We start from the raw sequence: 22,568 nt of genomic DNA, 5'->3' as shown, positions 1-22,568 counted from the left end.
TTCTAACTAAACCTTAAGACACTTTTTCAATAATAATGTTTTGTTATCAAATGTAAATTTTGTCCTGTTTGTTTACTATTCATTTATTGCAATGGTACTTTACGTAATTAAAAATGCAAAAGGAAAAGGCAAAAGAGGGGTTACCTTATTTAGCATTGAGTGGTGATTCACAAAACCATCTCATGTATAGTAGTTAAAAAAGAAGGAAAATAAATAAACCGAAATGAGTTAAGAATTGTTTTTATTAGAGGTTTGGGTGTGTTTGTGTTTGTGTTTATTTTTGTATATGTATTTAATAGTCACAAAAATAGTTTGATCATAAATTGAAATAAATGAATTGCTTCAATTGTGGTTATTAGGTTCTGGTTGTTCTCATGAATAGGACCTCATAGTTTTATTAGAACCTTGCATATTAGAGACCCCATCGACAAAAAAATAAATAAGAGTCAATTCTTTTAAAACTGATCCATAAAGCAGTAGTACTATGTGATACAAAGAATGTAAGAAGACTAGGGTGAAGAAGATTTATTATTGTGTCCTAGCAACAGCAGTACAAAGCTATTGATGTTCAGGAAAATTAAAAAGACAAATGAATCCTATATGTTGAGATGTATAGAGTTCATAATTCAATGAACAATATTTACAGGTTAGTTTGGTTTCCGATATATTTTTAATAAATATTGTTTTTTTTAAACAGATTTTAATTCATTTCGAAACCAATGAAATAAATATATGATTTAGTTTGGTTTCTAATATATTTTTTCAAACAGAATTTGATTTATTTAGGAACATGTTTAAAATTAATTTTGTAATATAAACTAATTTATTATCTATAAACTCTTTTTAAAACTGGATTTTGGTTCAAACTGATCTAAATTTTGAATTAGTTTTAAAATTGGTTTTCAGCTAGATGATTTTAAAACCAGATTTTCAATGCATTGTGATATGAAGTTTTATGGTTAACCTTTTTATTTATTATTATTATAGAATGAACTGATCTTTAGTAAAAATAGAACTTATAGAATTATATTGGACATTGTTGAGTTTCTTTTTTAACATATTAGAATACAAAGACATTACGTAAAAGAAATAACATCATAACTATGTTAATACTCCAAAACTTCCACCTATATAATTTGGGGACTAGACTTTATCTTTAGGACATATGCATGTGGACAAATAACAGTGGCTTCATTAAAAACATTATTAGGTGTAAAACACCCGAAAATATATCATTTATTAGCTAAGATCGACAAACAATCAATTTAGGATCACTCGTTATAAGATTACACAAGTGGGATTACAGACGAATGTAATTAAGATAGTTGAATCTTTCTGCAATCAACTTTAGTCTAAAAAGGTCATGGAAATGTTACAATCAATCAAAGAGTAACTGTTATATAGTTACAAGAATTTGGGCACAAATTTTAGACACACTCACTAAAAAATAAAATTTCAAAATTAATTTTTTAATTATTTTAAAAAATTTAAGAGAATAAAAAGTAAAATTAACAGTTTGTGAGTGTGCATAATAGATATGTATTTGGTGTTCTCTCAATCAAAACTCAATTGGACTTAAAAATTGAAAAGTATACTTATATTTGATATTTAATGTGCCACTGTAAACATATAGTAAGAAGAAGAAAGCATGTTCTAAAGAAGTTGATCGCATATGGGTAAGAATTGACATATGGAGAATATAAATTTTCTTAAAAATTAGTAAGAAGAAGAAAGCATGTTCTTAAAAATTAGTGATTTTATAAATTTTATTTAGAATTTTTTTTATATGTATATATATTTAAGTATAGAGAACATAACAAAAGATATTAAATGGTATAGCAGTAAGGCTTTAGCTTCGTGAAATTTGTGGAGATAAAGTTTGATTACTAGGTATGACACCTTTAAATTTTAGTTTACGAAAAAATAACACTAAAATCGGTCTCTAATTTCAGTCACAAATTCGGACGCTAGATTTCGGTCACTAAATTCGTCGCGAAAGCTTAGCGACTAGCACTTTTACAATCGAAAAGTGATAGTCGCAAATCGGTCGCAAAACATTATAGTGATCAATTTTTACTTTTTCAGTCTCTAATTCGGTCACTAAAAACGAATTTTCTAGTAGTGTCGGACTCACTCTACTCTTCTAATGTCGTCACATGAGGTCATGACCGATTTTTCCTTTGATTATTTTCCTATCTCTTGACATTTCTATTTTCACTCAGGGTATAAATTTAGTTAGCCCTAATTATTACTAAGTGCCTTAGGACTCAAAGAGAACACGTGTTCACCATTAACCTCTACATCCCTAGGCTGATATCATTAAGTGTGGCCACTTTCTTGTTCGTCACTTGCGTCCCAAAATAGAAAAAAAAACTTTCTTCTTCAAAATCACTTCAATCTCTACTCCTTAACAAAACTCTTTTACACTTTCTACTCATTTCTCTTCCTCTTCTCTCACTGTCTAACTGCTAAAAAACCCAGATGATACCCCAACATTTTTACTATTTATTTTTCATTTTTATTAGTCAAGGTATTAAATCAGGATTGTGATGTGTTTCGGGGACATAGATGTTTGATTTTTTCTATATTTCATCTAGTGATAGTGATACTAATTTGGTATCTCCGTCCTCAAGTTTTGTCAAATTTATCATGGAGCTCTCTACTTCTCCCTCAATTTCCTTTGTGATGAATCCTTGAGTTTGGATTCCTTTGTCTTGATGAAGATGAGGCCTTCTAAGTAAGCTTGGAGAATTCTAACATTGATAACAAGGTCGACGTGATCTCAGAGCCTTTTTTTTAGGCGAGAGAGTTTTCATGCAACAACCTCCAAGGGTGGAGAATGAGTATTTCAACTTTTACATTGGTGTTATTGAAGACTTTGGGTTTGGAATCCCCTTCACCATTTTTTAATCTGACATTCTCTGGATACTCAACACCTCCCCTTCTTAGCAACATCACAATAGTTAGACGTTTTTCAGAGGATTTGAGATCCTTTATTGGGGTCTCGACATCTCACCCATGCCCGTGATCCTTTTTCATTTTACGAAACAAAAGATGTGGTCTAAGGTTGATGGTTTTCTGTGAGGGCTATATCAAGGTGGAATCTTCTTTCTTCATACTTCTCCCACTACAAGAATTGAATGAATAAGTTTGTTAGGGTTATAGGCAGCGCCCAATGCCTCGAGGTTTTCTATGAGGAAAATGGGTCGTATAGGTTTCCTCTCTACTAAAAGGGCGAGCTCCTTGCCATTACTAGTTATGACCTGACCAAACTAAGTGAGATGAGAGGGAAGCAATTGAATTCTTAAAGAAGTTCCATATCATATGGGTGAAACATATACTTATATATGATATGGATTACCACCCTTGGTTTATGAGCTTTTATGGGTAAGGTATTCCTCTCATGAGTGTTATTTTTTTCTAGTTAATTCTGACTAATTGTTTATATGGCTGAGAACAAGGCTATGATGGCAAAAGCCAAAGCTGATAGTGGTGAAGTTCAACATATGCATCATAATGATCCTACCAACTTCTAAACCCGCGGGAGAAGAGAAAATTTGTGTGGAGGGAAAAATTATAAATTCCATTTCTTTGACCATAATCACACCCAATCTCACTAACGATGGAATATACTAACCTCTAACCAAAAATAGGTAAGGATAACCCCAACAAAGAACCAATCGACATGGATGACTTTGCCTCGGTCTATTTGGAGGTGGGCAGTGCTATGGTGGACGGTGGTGGTGGTCATAAAAAATAAGGCTTCTCCTTTGCTCCTAGGACAGAAGAGTTTAATTTTTGGGATAAGAGCTTCTACTAGATAGCATTCATCTACTATCATCTCAATGCTACTAGTGATGTTAAGAAGGCAAGATCCTTGGGGTTCAAAAATGCTCCATCTTCTTGGGACTTACCTGATGAGCAGTGGCACATCATTCGAAGATTCATACTTATGATCCCAAACATAGAATGATCTAAAGGTCGATCTGAAGAAGATGGAGGAAAGCCAAGAGGTTGAATAAATCCTACTAACCTCTTCCAATGAGAGGATAACTACTCCCAAGAAAGATTTGAAATATGGCCATTCTGCTCTCCTGAAAGGTGAAACAAGAAAGAGATTCTCTTGTGGGGAAAGAAATCTTTGGAGACGTCTTAACATAACCAATATAACAAGCTTGTGGAAGATGAGGTTGTGGTAGGTGTAGCGGGGTATTCGTTACCCTTAGAGATATTGACTAAATCCAAGGTAAATCATACAAAGTCGAGTCGCCACCGCACTTCTATTTATCCAAAGGAACGGTTAGAAAGCGAACAAAAACCTAATAGTTTTAACAAAAACTAGTAAAAGAAACAGAGATCTGGGTAAGGGGGTTGGTTATGCAATGGGAAGGTGTTAGGCACCCAAAACATCCTAGGTACTCCTAGGGAGCCCTTTTCATACTTGGTAAGGTTGTTGTTTTGTGAAAATTTATTTGTGCAAACATGATTGGAAATATGAGAAGAGAATGTACAAGTTATTTACATTTTGTGTTTGGATGGATAAACCCATTGCCTACGTACCATCTTGTAAAAAGATTAGGATCAAAACCTCGTAGTTCGGGGTAAAAATCTCAAAAATGAGTTGGTGAGTTGATTGGTCCAAAAGCCTTAAGGTCTTTTATTATCAAAGGGAGAAAACTCAACCAAACCACAAATCCACCATGTGAGGATAGCTTCAACATGCTAGTGAGGGGTTAACCCTATAATAAGCATGGAAGACTCATTGTCCATCACTAAGGATATAGGTGAGTATTACATCTACCACAAGGATAACTCAAACCTAATAGCTAAAGGTTATGAAAGATTTTGATTAAGAAAGTGGCCATTGGAACCACAAAAACAACTTGAAGTGAGTTATATTTACCAATTAAAAGTATGTACAAAAATGGTCAAAGTGGATTTAAGGATTCAATTCAAAATACGTGTTATGAAAAGAAAGTTTAAAAATCAAAAGCATAAGGCTTAAGTTTCTAATGTTGAAAACAAATGTTAAATGTTTGCACAAAAGTTTTGGCTTGGGTTAGAGTGGAGGGAAGAAGAAGAAGGGCTAAGTCCCAAAGAAAGGAAAAGATGAGGGATAAAGAAATAAAAACCACAATGGAGTTCCTCTCTTGAGATCATATTGATGATCCAAGTAGCTCCCATCCTTTGGAATAAGCAACCACAAAGAAAATATTTCAAGCAAACAAACACAAGGCCATGCTTCCAAGAATCCTCCAATGGCTTTTGTATTTCTGACTTTGGATGCTCATGGTAATGGTCCTCCAATTAAGCTCAAATGGAAACTCCTAGCACAAAAGCACACACATCAAAAGTTTCATGGAGTAAAACAAGAATGGACAAGAGTGAGTTTAGAGATTTGGTCCTTCTAATCCATCTTCAACATTAAGATCCTTTACTCCAATTTTGCATAAGGAAAGTCCTAGAATCTAAGTCCAATTCTCCATTTCTTTGCATAGGGAAAGTCCTAGAAACTAAGTCCATTTCTTTGCATTTTGGTTCACAACAATCAAAACAAGACACAAGCATAATAGTATATACACAATCATGTGCTCAAGTGAGCAAAAGGCAAATGGCATTAACATAAACATGTGCTCAAATGAGCAAAGAGAAAAGCAAATGGATAATATGTGCAAGAATTGTAAATTGCATAAAAATAAATTGCATAAAGTAAATGTTAATTGTCAATAGTTAGTGTTAGTAGTTAGTGTGCCATAAGGAAAATTTAGCGCTATGTTAAGCAATCGTAATTGGACTTATGTAGAAGTCACAACTATCTGAGGCCGGTCAATAATAATGTAGGAAACAAGCACAAGTTAGGAGTCTTGATTAGTGAACCAAGTCCCAACAACTTGCCATGCCAAAAAGAAAATGAGAAATGATCTTGTATTGGTTTAAGCCTTTTGCATGATTTAAAAGACAACATATCCTTAATGCAAAGCCATTCACTTGATCAATTGATCGAGATGAATTAGATTTGAATCAAGGAAGGTTAAATCTCCCTAATCAATACTAACTTATCAACCTTCAACTCATAGATCAAAAAGAAAAGAAGAAGAAGAAAGAGATGAATAATAGAAATGGAAATGACAAAATGGTAAAAGAAATAAATGCATTAAATGAAACATCATGTACCAATCCTCATATGTTGACCAATAACATTGAAAGTCAAAGTCAAACAATCAAAAACAGAAGTGAGATGATGATTGGAAGTCAAGAAATGAATAAACTATTTTTGGCATTTTTTAATATAAGAAATAAACTTGAATTAAAATAAATGGAAAGGTCAAACTTCAAAATCACTTCAAATCAACCTTGAAAGGTCCAAGTGATTTATCCTAAGTCTAACAAGGTCAAACAAAGTTTGACAAAAAATTTCAGCATTTTTAAAAGTCAGAAACTATTTTTAATCAATTAAAAATGAATAAAATAACCTAATTGAACTAAAATCTCAAATAAATCTCAAGTCAATTCAAAAATTGATGAGAACATTTTTCATAGATCCATCATCATTCAAATAGGTTAGGAAAATATTTTTGCATTTTTTGAAGATCAAAAACTATTTAAAATGAATTAAAAATAACCAGAAAAGAGAAAATTCACAAAAAATATCAAATGACAAAATAAAAAAAAATAAAAATCAGAAATAGAAACTAGAATTTATTTGGGAACTAATCCAATTGGTCCCATAATTTTGGGATAAAAAATGAAAGAGATATTGATTTTTGAAAATAATTGGAATTAAAGAAAATAAAAGGAAAATAAAACAGAAAATAGAAATTGTAAAAAGCGTGGACCGTCTGATCTAAGCTCATTAATTGAGCTGGCAAATCAAGAGGCCACGAAGCGCGCGCCTACCATGGATCCAAGTCAATGCGTGCACATGTGAAACAATAGGAAGTCATAACAAGCAAGGGACGAGATTCAATCTGGGAAATAGATCCAATGGGCAAGGTTTGATCTGGAGATGATGAAGCCACCGGAGCCACCATCTTCTCCGGTGAGCTCCAGGATTCTGGCCAAATTGCAGAAATTAAAGAGGCAACCAAAACGTGTGATCTATACATCAATAGAAAGCTAGGATGATGTACATCATCCCTATACCATCCATTTTCCTTCTAGATCTCTATAATGTGAGAAATCAGAGCTGGAAAAATCGGGTGTTCATCATGAACTTAATGAATTGCAAAAATCAAAAGCATAAACATGATGCCTCTATTGAGAGGACTTCAGCCAACACAAAACCACAGCCAATAGGTCAAAGGATTAGGAGAATCGAAGAAAATACCAGTTGGAGTTCAAGTTTGAGTTCTGGTGATTTGAGCTTGAAACCTTGCTTGCTTTATCAAAACAGAAGTTCAATGAAGTGTATGGTGAAGGTCTAGAAGCACTAGATCTGAGAATTCAACCAGATGAAGTTGAATTTCAAATCTAAAAAAAATGAGAAAAGTGAGCTTGCTTCTTTAGTGATGGTTAGGGAAATATTGCTGCAGCATTTCAGGTTGAGATTGACGTGTCAAATGAGTGAGCATGGCAAGGTATTTATAGCTGGACCTGATGCCAAAATGAGAAGAAACTCGTGTGCATGAAGCTTTGGGTCCTCCATGCATGGGCCTGTACAGGCGCATGTGAGGCCCAAAAGCTAATGGATTTGCAAGCTGATAGCACAATGAATTGATTTGGACGTGTAATTTGCCTTGCAATAGCTTGCATTTCAAGATTCAATGTGAATTCTCCATTTGCACCTAAACAATCATTTCTTCGAAAGTGCCATTTAGAAAATCCAAGCATAGGCATATGGGTAATGGTTAGAAATGTCTTTGTATGAGGAACAATTGTTATGTTGGACAAAAACTCATTTGGAGTGGGGAAATTTATGAAATTTGAGTTTAAAGTGTGATGTGCAAAACATGTCAATGCAAGGTTTCTAATTTTGGCCAACTTTCAAGCCCCTCTGTTTTGAGGATGCAAGCTTCAAATGGAAAAACCTTAAATATCAAAGTTGTATATCTTTTAAAGACAATCAAAATAGACTTAAAGTTTGCATCATTTGGATTTTTGATGAAATAGTTATGGGCACTTGAAGTTGGACTTTTTTGACTTTTAATGCATTTGGTCAAAAAGAACCTATAATGTCTTGCATTATCACATGTGTTTCCTTTGAGATTTTGAAATTTTGTTCAACATAACATTTGAAGTAGACATCTTAAACTTTCCAATTAATTTTATCCCACCTCCAAATCATAAAAAATGAATGAGTTATGTCCTTGGGAAGTTGACCCAAAATTAGGGTTTCAGTCAAAATGACCTATAATGTATTGGAATGGAAGATGGTTTTCCAAGCTTCAAATCAAATTTTGATGAACATGAAAGTTATTCATATTGCCCTTAAGAACATTTTGGCTTTTGGAAACATCTCCATTTGACCAACACATCAAAGGTTAGGTCTCAGTGCATTTCAAAATAGTCAGATGAATTGACTGATCAACTTATGCCTCATATCTTGATGAATTGATGATTGAGGATACTCAAATAAGTTCAAATATGCATGAAATGAAGAGTTAAAGAACTTCCCTTGATTGTATTTGACCATGGACTGAGGTTGCTTCATGAGCAAGGCATTGTGGTGCACAGATGGATTAGGGTTTCCTTGAAGAACAAGGCCTCAAACCCTTTGACTTGCTTTGATCAAAATGATGAATTGAGATGCTAGGAAGGCATATTTGATGGATGAGAGCCTTTGGAACCATTACCATGCTTGCTTTCATCTCCTATTGGCCATATCATTGCACAAATGATCTCCTAGAAGCTTTGACCTTGTGATTGCTCAAGCTACAAACAAAAGATGTTAGTGACATATTTTTGTGCTTTTGGTTAGTAAACAAAAAATGAGAAAAGCAATGATATTCAATTCAAGCATGTTTGGTGATCTCAAACCACTCACAAGGAGTCCCACCTAAAGGTAAAGGGAACCAAGATGCTTATGATCCTTGAGGCAATGCAAATGCAATGTTATGATGCCATGAGGGATCTTAGGGACAAAATTGGGGTCTTACAGTAGGCAATCTTAAAATGTATCTTGAAGAGGCTCGAATGGACAACCTCATCTCGAGGGATCAAGGGTTTTAGAAAGAAAAAATCCAGACACTTTATTTGTACCCTGAGCTTGATCTCAATGAGCTGGATTACTTTAAGGTAATTATGGATGGTCATTTTATGGAGGAAACTGACCCCGAGGTCGACCAGAGTTTGAATGACGTGCTTGAGACACGTCTTTGGAATAAGGGGGGACCACCAGAGAAACCATTATGGAGGATAAAAGCCCTTTAGTGGAGAACTCATCTGAGATCTCCCCTAACATATATGATTTTTTGTTGTTTGTGTTTTATTGTACTTTCCCAACTAATCTTATCTCTATGTTGAGGTATAATTTTTTAATTGTAATTTTCCTTATATAATTCATATGTGTTATGTGTCACTTTTGCATGTTTCCCATTATTAGTTCTCTATGTTAGATTTTAAATTTTGTATGTGTGTTTGGCCAGTGTATTGTCACAAGGAGAACCTATATAGTTCTTGCTTGGTACTCCAATATGAGTCTTGCATAAGCGCAAGGAGAGCCTGGTTGCTTCCTGCTTTATGCTCCAGTACAAGACCTAGATAAGTGCAAAGAGAGCATAGTAGGTTCATGCTTGGTGCTCTAGTAGAAGTCTTAGATAAGCGTAAAGATAACCTGATGGGTTATTGCTTATTGTTCCAATAAGAGTCTTAGATAACACAATAAAAGTCTTGTGGGTTTAATAAGAGTTTTTTAATAAGCTCTAGGAGAGCCTGGTGGGTTTCTGCATTATGATTTTGTAAGAGTCTGGATTCCTAGCCGAGCTTGATACTTAGTCAAAGACATACAATTTATTTAAAACACCTAAGGTGCCTTGTTAAAAAAAATATGTCTTTGTAGGGGAAAGAATGTTATACTAAGGTGTTATTATTTTATTGGGAATACTTATTTGTTACATATTCTATTGGTCATACTTTTCTTTAACTATATTAATGTATCATATATACAATATTTCAAGTTTCGAGAATTTCCTCACCCTCTAGGATTTCAAGTTTATATGTCGTTCGAGATAATTTATGATGTTACCCGGTATGGTCCTTCCAAATTGGGAAACAACTTACCTTTATTGGTTATAGCCATTACCTACTTTAGAACTAGAACCTCTCTTTCATTTCTCTAAGATTTACCTTGGTGTTCTACCTTCTTGATGCTCTTTACTTTGCTACAAACTCCTGCATCTGAGTCATTTCTCTAACATCTTTAATCAGGTTGGAGTAGCTTCTGATCTCACCTTAGTTTTCTTCCTCGTTAAAATGTCCTCATTGACACGTCGTCGTGTTGATATCTATTAGGACCATTACATCTGAAACATACACCATTATGAAGAGGGTTTCTTTGGTTAATTAATAAAAGGTTATGTGACATGACCATATTTCCTCATGAAGTCATTCTAACCATAGTCATTTAGATTCATATAACTTATTTCTTATACCAATAAGTATGATCTTGTTGTATGATGCTTCTTGACCATTTGCTTGGGGATTCTCGATTGAGATAAACTTCATTTGGACTCCTAGCTTCTTGAAAAAGTCGACCACGGAGGAATCGGTGAATTGTGTCGCATTGTCAAAGACAATGGTTTTTGGTAGTCTGAACCTTCAAATGACGTTTCTATAATCGAAATACATACCCTTATTGTGCTTATCTTGGCCACTGCTTCAGATTCAACCTACTTGGTGAAATATTCAACCATGACCAATGTGAATGGCTCTAGAATGTCCACCTCCACTGGTAGAAAAGACAAGGTGAAGTTATTGAGTGTAGGACCTATGTTGGGGCATGGATGAAGTTTGAAATCTATGACATTCATCACATCGATTAATAAACTTAACACTATCTTTAAACGTCTTTGTCTAATAGTATCTGACTCTTAAAATCTATCTCACCAATGCTCTTTCCATGATGTGGCTTCCACATATGCCTTCATGCACCTCTGCTAATACTAGGTCTACGTCACCTTCTGCTAAGCACCTTAACATATGTCTGGATCCCCCATCCCATAGAGCGTGTTTGTCATTATGACATATCTAGCCAAAAGTTTTATTATCCTCTTATCTTCTCCCTTGTCTTCTACTAATTATTCGCTTATCAAATACCTGATGATGGGTGACATCCTCCCTTTGCTTATATCTAACACCATCACCTATGAGGCTTTAACCTCTGTGCTAAAGACATCCAAGGTCTTTTGAATTACAGTTTTATTAAGATATGGATTTTTTTCTACGTATGAGCTTTGATAGTAGGTCATCTTGAGTATTCTCCCAGAGAACATGAATTATCTCGCAAGACTGGAAACCCCTGGTGATCTCTAGAACCTTCAATAAGTATTTTGACAGTTGAGCTTCCTTAATTTGATAATCACACCTGATCTGGTTGGTAACTATTTGGGAGCCAATCCTTGCTTGGAGATTAGTGGCTCTCATCTCTTGAGCCAACCTCATCCCTACAATTAAGGCCTTATACTCTGCTTGATTGTTATTGACCTTGAAGCCAAAAAAATGGTTGCTATAACAATACCTTGTCGGGTCCTTCCAAGATAATTTTGACACCACTTCCCTTCAAATTTGAGGACTCATCCACTGATAAAGTCTAGAGATGTGGGACTTCCGCTTCCACTAGCGTGTCAAACTCGACCAAAAAATTCGCTAGTGCCTGGGGCTTAATGCTTATTTAGGTACAAAAGAGGTATCATATTTTGAGATTTCAACTACCCATGCTACCATCCTTCTAGCTAGGTCTTCCTTCTTTAGTACTTGTGTGATGGTTTAGTTAGTATTTACAATGATCGATTTTTCTTTAAAAAATGGATGCCAAAGTTTCCTTCAAATCTTTATTATGTTGCCCTTCATCCGAGTTCTTAACGACCATATTGTTAATATAAACCTCTAAATTCCAACCTATCTGCTCAGAAAAAATGGTGTCCATAAACCTCTGATATATTACCCCTGTATTTTTCAATCCGAACAACATGATCTCGTAGTATAAGTTGTTGTGATTGGTCATGAACATTGTCTTTGGCGCATCACGAGGGTTCTTATCTAACTATAACCCAAGTAGGGGTCCATAAAGCTTAGCACTCGGAATCCGAAGGCACTATCAATTAGTCAGTTAATGCTTGGAAGACGATATAGGTCCTTGGGGCATGTTGGGTTAAGGTCGGTGAAATCTACCCACATTTGTCATTTTTCAAATGTTTTCTTTACCATCACAGTGTTAGCTAACTAGGTTGGATAATTAGTCTCTTGTATGAACCTGACTTCCTTCAATTTTCTTACATCTTTCGAGATGACTTCTCTTTTATCTTCTCCATCTTTACACTTCCACTAAGTGACAATATACCGTATCTAGATCTATCATGGACATATCGATTAGTGCTCATGCGGACATATATAAATTTCTCTATAGTAGTTGCACAATATGTGCCTCCTCTTCTTTGATCAACGTAGTCCTTATTTGTGCTATCTGATGGCTTTTGAGACCTATCTGCATGAGTTTTGAAATAACACTTTTATTTTAAATCATCTAGAGCATGACCATTCTAACTTCATAAATGGTGGGGTTTTTTTTCATCATTAAATTCACATGTAAATCACCAAGTTAAAATTTAATATAAAATTATTTTCTTAATTCAAGATTTCTTAATTATGTTTCAATTTATCATTGAGTTAACATTTCATTTGTTTTAAAACTACTTATACTTTTTCTTATAGTTTGTGTCATGAAAATGTGAAATAATATTTCAATTATTTCATATTATAAAAAAATAATTTTATAGTTTTCTTTAGGAAAATGTGATTGGACTTGTTGCACAGTGATTATCCTTTTTTTTCTTATTGTGACTGAAAAGCTAAAGTAATTGTTTTTTTTAAATCATTCTTAATGGTTTCAAGAATATAATAATTTAAGAAATAAGGAAAAGTACATTGGTTTGTTTTTGTTGTGATAGCTAGAGAAGTAAAACCGGTAAAAAAATGTTTTTATTTTTAATTTAAAAATAGAATTATATTAAGATCCACATGATTTAATAAATTGATTTTATTAGTTTTTTATTGAATTTTAATTATGTGTTAAGGATTTTTTTTTAAATATGATCGATAAATTTATATTATAATAATTTGTTATATTTATTTAAAACGAAAAATATATGTTTATAAGTTTAGAGTCACATATTATGATTTAACTTTTATATGTAATTGTTTTAAAATAAAATTTTCACTACATTACAAATTTATCTCTATATTATCCAACATTAATTATATGATGAATTGATGGTTTCAAATGCAAATTACAATATTAGATTAATTTATTTTTTTAAAATAGAATTATATTAATTAATTTCCACCTCTATTGTAAAAGGCTTAAGTGATTTTGTTGTAGATATTAGTTGAAATAACATAATTCTTATTTTAGGTATTACCACCTCTATTTTTTATTATATTTTTTCTGTAATTATTATAAAAAAATTAGGAAAACTATAAATCACTTATTTATATATATATATATATATATATAATATATATATATATATATATATATATATATATATATATATATATATATATATATATATATATATATATATATATATATATATATATATATATATATATATATATATATATATATATATATATTAAAAGAGTGTTGTTTCCTCCAAGTTCAACTAAGATGTGACTTACCTTTGAAAATTATGTAATTCATATTTTGAGATTAAAGATATTTGTTTTATGATTTAAAGAGAGAAAATTAAGTGAAATATGCTTAGTTGAAGTGATTATTGTGTTGTTAGAACATTTACTTTAAAATAAGACCTGAATCAATTTATTTTAAAATACTTTTTAGAATAAGAACAAATTTTTATAATGGGTTAAATCCCGAGCATATTATTAATATATATAAAATGTATTTTATTAAATTTTTACAATGTGATTTAAAAATAAAATGTTAAAATGAACAATTGACTTATATAATAATATTCTTTGTTGTAAATAGTATGATAAAAGTACTATAACCTTATTTGTCAAAATAGAAAAAATCTAAGATTATTTTAAAGAAATTATATTGAAAAGGTATATCAAAACTTCTTATCTTTTGGTTTTATAATTAAAAAATATTTGTAAGAAAAATTGATATATTTTTATATATGTTTTACAAAAATAATACATATTTAAATAGGTGTTTGTTTATTTTTTTTTTGTATTAGTTAGGATTTAAACTCGTGATCTCAAATAAAGTCTCAATTATTGAAGTTTAATTCTATTTCAATTAGAGTTTTATTTAAGTATCATTTAAGAGTATCATTTAAGATGCATTTTGTTTTGACAGTTAAGATTCTGAGTGTATATGTACTGAACTTTTGTAGAGTGTGAATCAATTGTAACATAATTTCAATTTCAAGATTTACATTATCTCTCTTCCATCTTCATCATCTTCATATTCTTCCTTTTTGTGCACCAACAATTGATATCTAGAGCTTCGGTTCAGATTCACGGGAAACACCAAGAAAAACACGAGTGAACGTGAGACATGTGTGATTGATTTCGGTTCTGAAATTCACAGTGAATTGAAGTTCAAAATCGTAACATAATCATATTTATTGATTCTGAAGATTGGGAAACACAAATGTTTGGTGAGATCTGAGTGAATTCTTGCACAAGATCGAAGATGAACAGTGGAAACAGTGTTGAATACAAAGCTTCCAGTATTTGATGGAAAGAATTGGAATTGAGGATAATTCATATGTGTGTGTTGTTTGACGCTCAAGATGTTCTTGATCTCGTCAATGACGGTTATGCAGTTGTTAAAGCAAATGCAAATAAAGCACAAAGGAACACGCATAGAGAGATGAGGAAGAAGGCTCAGAAAAATTTGTTCTATATCCATCAGTGTATGAATCTGAATGTGTTTGAGAAGACCGTTGATTCGACAATGGCAAAGGTTGCGTGGGACACACTAATATGTTGCTATGAAGGTGATGCATCAGTAAAGAAGGTGAAGCTTCAGTTTTTGCGTAAGCAGTATGAGAATCTCAACATCAAGAATAATGAGAAGGTACCTAATTACATCTCTAGAGTGATTTTAATCACAAATGAGATGATATCTTTTGAAGAGACTCTCTCTGAACAATAAATCATTGAGAAGATACTGAGATCACTTACTCCTCAGTTTGATTACATTATTATAGCAATTTAACATTTTAAGGACCTCAGCACCATGAGAATTGAAGAGATGCAAATGGCAAAGGTTGCGTGGGACACACTAATATGTTGCTATGGAGGTGATGCATCGGTAAAGAAGGTGAAACTTCAGTTTCTGCGTAAGCAGTATGAGAATCTCAACATGAAGAATAATGAGAAGGTACCTGATTACATCTCTAGAGTGATTTTAATCACAAATGAGATGATATCTTTTGAAGAGACTCTCTCTGAACAATTAATCATTGAGAAGGTACTGAGATCACTTACTCCTCAGTTTTATTACATTATTATAGCAATTGAACATTTTAAGGACCTCAGCACCATGAGAATTGAAGAGATGCAAAAAAGTTTAGAGGCACAGGGGTTGCGTCTGATTGAGAGAAACTCTGAAAGAGACGTAGAGTAGGCTCTTAAAGCATCTTTTGGCAAGAAGAATCAGAAGCAGTCTTAATCAGAGGCCAAGAAGAGACATGGTGGTAGTTATCAAAAGCCAGAAGTCTCCAACTCTGATAAGAAGAAACATTAGAAGGGAAAGGAGAAGTTTGACAAGTAGAAGGTTCAATGTTACTATTGTAAGAAGTTTGGCCACTTTGTTGGTGACTGTTGGTCAAACATGGAAAGAAAATCAGAAGAAGAAAATATAGACATAAGAGAGTCTGATGATGAACATGTTCTATTGATGTCTTCTGAATTTGATGGTGGATATTTGGTAGAATGATGGTATATGGAAACTACCTGCTCAAATCACCTAACTGGAAATAAACAACGGCTGATTAATTTTGACTCTAGAAAGAGGACAAAAATTAGATGTTCTAATGATAAGTATATGAATGCTGAAGGAAATGGAAAATGTTAAGGTCAGAGTGAAGAATGGAAAAACTGTTATGATCAAGGATGTTTAGTATGTTCCTGGCATGAAAATCAATATGATGAGTGTAGGTCAGCTAATTGAGAAAGGTTTCTCAGTTACTATGAAGCCCGATCTCTTGAAGTTGTACGATTTTGGTCAGAAGTTGATTTGGTTGTCTGAACAGGGAAGCTATAGAACATTCAAAGTGAATATGGAAATAACTGAAACTAAATGCCTTAGTGCAGAAGGTGCTAAAGGTGACAGTGGGTTGTGGCACAAGAGATTGGAGCATCTGAACTTCATAAGCTTAGGTCATATGAGTTCTAAGAAGCCGACACATAGAATTAATATTGTGAAGCCTAAGAATTCACGTGAGATACGCATTAAAGGGAAGCAACCTAGATTTCGATTTGCATCAGAAGTGGCTCCAAGAGAAAAATATGATTTAGGAGTAGTGCATTCTGATGTATGTGGACCATTTGAAGTACCTCCACTTGGAGGAAACAAGTACTTTGTGTCATTTGTGGATGAGTTCACAAGAATGACAGAGTAGCACTTATCAAGTTTAAGCATGAGGTGTTTGGTGAGTTTCAGAAGTTCAAGGTGAATGATGAAAAATAAAATGGTCAGAAGCTAAAAAATCTCAGAACTGGTGGTGGAGGTGAGTACAACTCTATAGAGTTAGAAGGTTATATGAGGAGAATGGAATTAAGAATGAGATTACTGCTTCATACACTCCTCAACACAATGGTCTTGCTGAAAGAAGAAATAGAACTTTGCTTTATATGACAAGGAGCATGTTGAAGGAGAAGAAGCTCTCTCACACCTTGTGGGGAGAAGTTGTTGTCACTGCAACATATGTGTTTAACATGTGTCTAACTAAGAAGCTAAAGGAAATTCTTCCTTTTGTGAAGTGGACTGAAGATAAGCAAAGTGTGAGCCATCTGAAGGTATTTAGTTATGTTTTTTATAAATATGTCCCAGATGCTAATATAAGGAAGTTGGATGACGAAAGCATAGTCATGTTGCTTGTAGGGTGCCATAATACAGGTGTATATAAGCTCTAATGTCCTATTACCAACAAAGTTGGATTCAGCAGAGATGTCATTGTGAAAGAATCAGAAGCATTGGATTAGAACAAGTCTCAATCCAACTCTGGTGTAGTGTTAACACCTGAGTTAACTTCTGAAGATATTTCAGACTCTAAAGTCGAATCTACATCTGAAGGAGATTATGAGTCTAAAGATGAGTTAGAGTCTGGAGATGACTCTGATTCTGAAGGCGAGTCTGACTCTGATTCTGAAGGTGAGTCTGACTCCGAAAGTGAATCTGATTCTAATTCTGATGATGATCCAGACACTAGTGGTAATCATGCCTTTAAAGGTGATCCTGACTCTGAAGGTAGTCCAACATCTGATATTGTTCCAACATCTGAAGGAGACTCTAAACAAGTTCAGAGACCACAAAGAATCATACAAATACCAAGAAGATTTGTAGAGTTTGACATGTTGCAAGATACTGAGATAGACTCTGAAGGGGAATTCATTCAGTGTTCCATGTTGGTAGACTCTGAACCAGTAAGTACTGAAGAAGCTCTCAAGAAGAAAGTGTGACTGAAGGCCATGAAAGAAGAACTTGAGGCTATAAAAAGAAGCAAGACTTAGGAGTTGACTGAGCTTCCAAAGAACAAGAAGTCCATCAGTGTGAGATGGGTTTACAAGGTGAAACTAAATCCATATGGATCAATTGGCAAACACAAAGCAAGACTAGTAGGTAGAGGATTTCTACATAAATCTAGATTATATTACTTTGAGGTGTTTCCTCATGTGGCTAGACATGAAACAATCAAGCTACTAATAGAAATTGGCCTATAATGCATTTAGATGTGAAATTTGCATTTTTGATGGTCCTTTGACAAGAGGAAGTTTATGAAAGAGAATTGCAATCCAAAACTATGCAGAAATTAAGATTTTCTCCTTTAATGATCCTTACGAATGGGCATGATTAGTGATAGAAATCGTTACCTCTTGTGGCGATTGAAACCTTTGATGCAGATCTAAGGAGTGATCACGAACATTGAATGGTGACAACAGATGCCTTCGGTCTCAGTGCTAGTTGCTACGAATGAAGGCTTTGAGTGAGAGAGAGGGAGAGAGATGAAGAGATAGATAAATATATATATATATATATATATATATATATATATATATATATATATATATATATATATATATATATATATATATATATATATATATATATATATTATATATATATATATATATATATATATATATATATATATATATATAGAGAGAGAGAGAGAGAGAGAGAGAAGAGAGAGAGAGAGAGAGAGAGAGAGAGAGAGAGAGAGAGAGAGAGAGAGAGAGAGAGAGAGAGAGAGAGAGAGAGAGACAGACAGAGAGAGAGAGAGAGAGAGAGAGAGAGAGAGAGAGAGAAAGAGAGAGAGAAATGAAAATTTCATCTAATGAAATGCTTCCTCACAAGGGTTCTATTTATAGAACCACTTTGTAATATCCCAAAATTTACCCTTCATTTTTCCTGGAAGCATGGGATTATGTTTCACACTTCATTAGCATCATACTAGGTCATACTCATTGCATACTGCATTAGTGACATGGAAATCAGTTTTTGATTGATCACTCCTTGACAGAAGGAGCCCACACAAAGAAAGATTGAGAATTGAACTTCATTCTTTAAGTATACAAGTCTCAAGGTTCTCAGGGGGATCCAGGTGTCTTATTATGGTCTTCAGTTCATCAGTGAAGGATTCAGAGCTATCAGAGTGCTCATCTGGATTTAATCAGAAATTAGGGTTTCATGGCTACCTGCAATAGGAAATGTTTGGTTGGAAGTAGAGGAGCTCATCCATGTCATGATTGGAGAGGCATCTTGGCCTAGGAAGACTCACAATTATCTCAGAAAAATCCATTGGCAAGCAGTGCAATCAGTTCCCGATCATTTTTGCCCTAAAATTAGGGTTTGGTATAAAATCAGTTTATTTCTGATTCCTTGGGTAAAACTCTTTTCCATGTCCTTCCATATGTCCACAAGGGTCTACATACAAAAAATCATTCTTTAATTTGAGCCAGAAGTGCTTCAATTAATCACTGAAATCGGGATCAGACAGTTTGGGAAAAGTCAACTTCTGACATCTTGAGAGTGGAATCTCAAAATCCATGCCTAATGGAGCCTACGTGTGAAATTTGATCAAGTTTGAATCATGGATTCATCATTTAATCAGGAATTGGAAAAGTTACTTAATTTGGAAATGGTTGACTTTCCATTTAGGGCAAGTTTTCATGATTGTTACACTCACTTTAAGCCCATTTTCCATCAAGATAAGAGCTCCATTTTAAAATTTCTCCAACATAAAAGTTGTTCCTCTTGTTCCAAGCTTTCTAGAGATATAAAATTTGCTCCATTTGGATCAAGATTGAGAAAGTTATGCTTAGTCAAAGTGAGACATATTTTTAGGACACTTAGAAAATTTTCTAAATCTCAAAATCTTCAAAGTTTGTCAAGACTTCTTGGCCAATTTTCTTGTACTTCAAGGCACCAATTGAAAATGTTTTCTTCATAACAATTATACCTTTTCATATCCTCTTTCACCTCCTTTTGGAATAATCTCATTTGGATCCATGGTTTGAGAGATACATTCACCTAAAATGGGCACCATGACTTGATTTTCTAGGCAGATTTTAGGCCAAACTGGTCCAACCATTTTGGCATGGTGAGACCTGAACTTGAGGCCCATTTTTCACCTTCTTCCACTCCTTATTTTCACTTGTGCTCAACATGAAAGATGGCATACTCCATGAGACCTTTCTACTGTTTGCATTGTCTCACTAATTGGTGACTTGATCATCAAGTTACATGGCCTCAAAGTCACCCCTTTGGACTGTTTTCTTGCCAAACCAAACCAACCAAGCATGCTGCACAAACCAGCCCACGTTTTTGTCACCTCATTTGGCCATGCATTGAATATTCACTCACTTAAGTTTGGCCCAAAATAACACAAACCTCATGTGTCCATTCCTAATACACCTTACTTTGCATTTTTTGCCCATAAACCAAAACAATTATTTCTGAGCCCATTAAACATTAGATCCATCATACTTAAAGCCTAAAACCCTAAACCTAAAGAAGAGGCATTGGAATTTCGTTGCAAGCAAGGCAAAGTCACAAGTCAAATTCCATTATTCTCATCAAGCTCTCAAGTTGAAGTTTCTTGAAACAAAAAAGCAGCATCATCTTCTTCTATTTCTCTCCACAATCAAAGGGGCAGTGGACTTAACTTCCACTAGGTAATCCTTACTCCTCTTCCACGGCCATGAATTGCTTACTATGCTTATTATCACTATTGTTTACCATGCTTGTTTCATACCATTACCATGCTCATCATCATTACCATGCCAATCATATGCTTGTGTTATTGATATTGATTTGTGCTGTTGAGTTTTTTGCCTTTGCCCGTGTCCATGATCAAGCCATCATTTAACCTAAAACAAGTCACCATGCTAATCTACACATTTTGTACTTGAGTTCTGGTTTTTATTTCATGTCATTGGGTGCCCTATGGTGGTCGTATTATTGAGTGGAAATTGAAGAAAATCCACTGCATTTTTCACGTGTTCTTGCATGGCATGGCATTAGGGTTTGGTTGGAGGAAGAAGATGACCGCGTGTCATCTTATGAACCATTGGATCTATCATTCGCGTTTTAATCTGAGCCATCCATCATTTTTTGTCTTTTAGTCACTTAAAATAAGTTACCCAATTGATAACATGTCACATGATTTTTTAATTAAAATGTTATTTCATTTTTGTCACGCATGGCTTAAGCGCGTTTGGATCATGGGCCAGCGCCATTTTCTCTCCACACCCCCACGCTCAAGGCCCATCAGCACTAACACACCTCCTTTCATATTTCTTTTTTTTAATTCACATTTAATTTCTGTTTTTGCTTTAGTTAATTTAAAATATTTTCTTTATTCATAAAAATATCCAAAATATTTTCCATATCTCTTAATGCCTTATTTAATTTTATTTAATTTTTATTTTCATATTTATTTAATATTAGTATTTTATTTTAATTATTTATTCCAAGTGGTCCGTTTTAGCATACATTTTACTCTTGATTTTATTTTTTTGTCTTAAAATTATTTTTAGCTTTTGATTTTTGGGATGAAGGTTGACCACTGTCCCATGGTTAACCTGACCTTTTCTTGGAATTTTATTTCCCATTTTAAATTTATTTTGGATTTATTTTTGACCTAGTTTGGTTGGTTGACTTTTGTTTTGACCTCTATTTTATTTAAATTAATTTATGAACCAATTTTCATTATTTTTAAAATATTTTTGGGGGATGATGATATCCTGACCCCACCTAACTTAGTTTAATTTTTCATAATTTTCTTAATTAATTTACTATTTATTTGATATTTATTAAGTTGACTCGAGTTTTCAATTGACTTCTTTATGATCGATGTTTGACTTAGGGATTGCTTATGGCAATTGAAGAGATCTTTTGATCCTCCCTTGTTCATCTCATATGCCATGTATTAGAGGCCTCTCATCTTGATTTTATTTGGTCCTTACCTCATTTCCTGATTTAAATTATTCAGTGGACCCTTTTTGTGCATATTTTCATCTGTCTGATTCATCTGTTATCTCTTATACTTGTTTCTTTCATCCATGCATACTATTGCTTGATTGTTTAACATGTTCACACTCCCATACATTATTTAATGCCCCATTATTTCATTCTTTGATTCTTTGATTTGATTATATCTTTGTTTACTTATCTGATTTAATTGGTTAACTGTTGCCTCCTTGTATGATGATTGAGGCCTATATTCTTATTGTTTGATAACTGTTGCCTACTTGTATGATGTATGAGGCATATATTCTTATTGTTTGATTGTCATGAACCATCCCCATTCATAACAAATGCACCCCTCTCCCATGAAGTTTATAATATTTATTCTTTCATTCTTTATTCCTCTGTTAATACGAGAATTAAAATGAACACCCGATAATCATTTCAAAACAAGATCAAAAAGCTTGATCCAACGTCGAGTAATCATTTTCAAAACTTAACAGAATCAACACGTATTCATCCATCCTCTTGTAAGTCGATTGCCTCAGGAATCGCCATTTCTCTTGTAAGTCGATTGCTTCAGGCATCGCCATCTACCTGTAAGTCGATTGCCTCAGGCATCGCTATCTACCCTTATCCGTGGCTCCTCTCCTTGCTCCATCCGTCGACTCTTGTTCCGTTTAGGTAGCACCCATTAGGTAGAAACCTTTGTATGATAACATAGGTAGAATTCCCTTATTCT

At 33.7% G+C, this 22,568-nt stretch overlaps 1 long non-coding RNA gene across 1 annotated transcript; it reads left to right on the top strand.

The window, feature by feature from the left end:
* The first annotated feature begins 459 nt into the window (after nt 1-459).
* LOC127121315 (uncharacterized) lies at nt 460-22,012 on the top strand. Its single transcript, XR_007803392.1, has 2 exons — nt 460-646; nt 21,726-22,012. It is a non-coding gene; the product is annotated as an uncharacterized LOC127121315 (long non-coding RNA).
* The last annotated feature ends 556 nt before the right edge of the window (nt 22,013-22,568 follow it).

Source organism: Lathyrus oleraceus, chromosome 2 (assembly GCF_024323335.1).
Source record: "Lathyrus oleraceus cultivar Zhongwan6 chromosome 2, CAAS_Psat_ZW6_1.0, whole genome shotgun sequence".
NCBI lineage: Eukaryota > Viridiplantae > Streptophyta > Magnoliopsida > Fabales > Fabaceae > Lathyrus > Lathyrus oleraceus.
The sequence above is the reverse complement of the archived record's forward strand: the minus strand, read 5'-3'. Positions and strand labels throughout refer to the sequence as shown.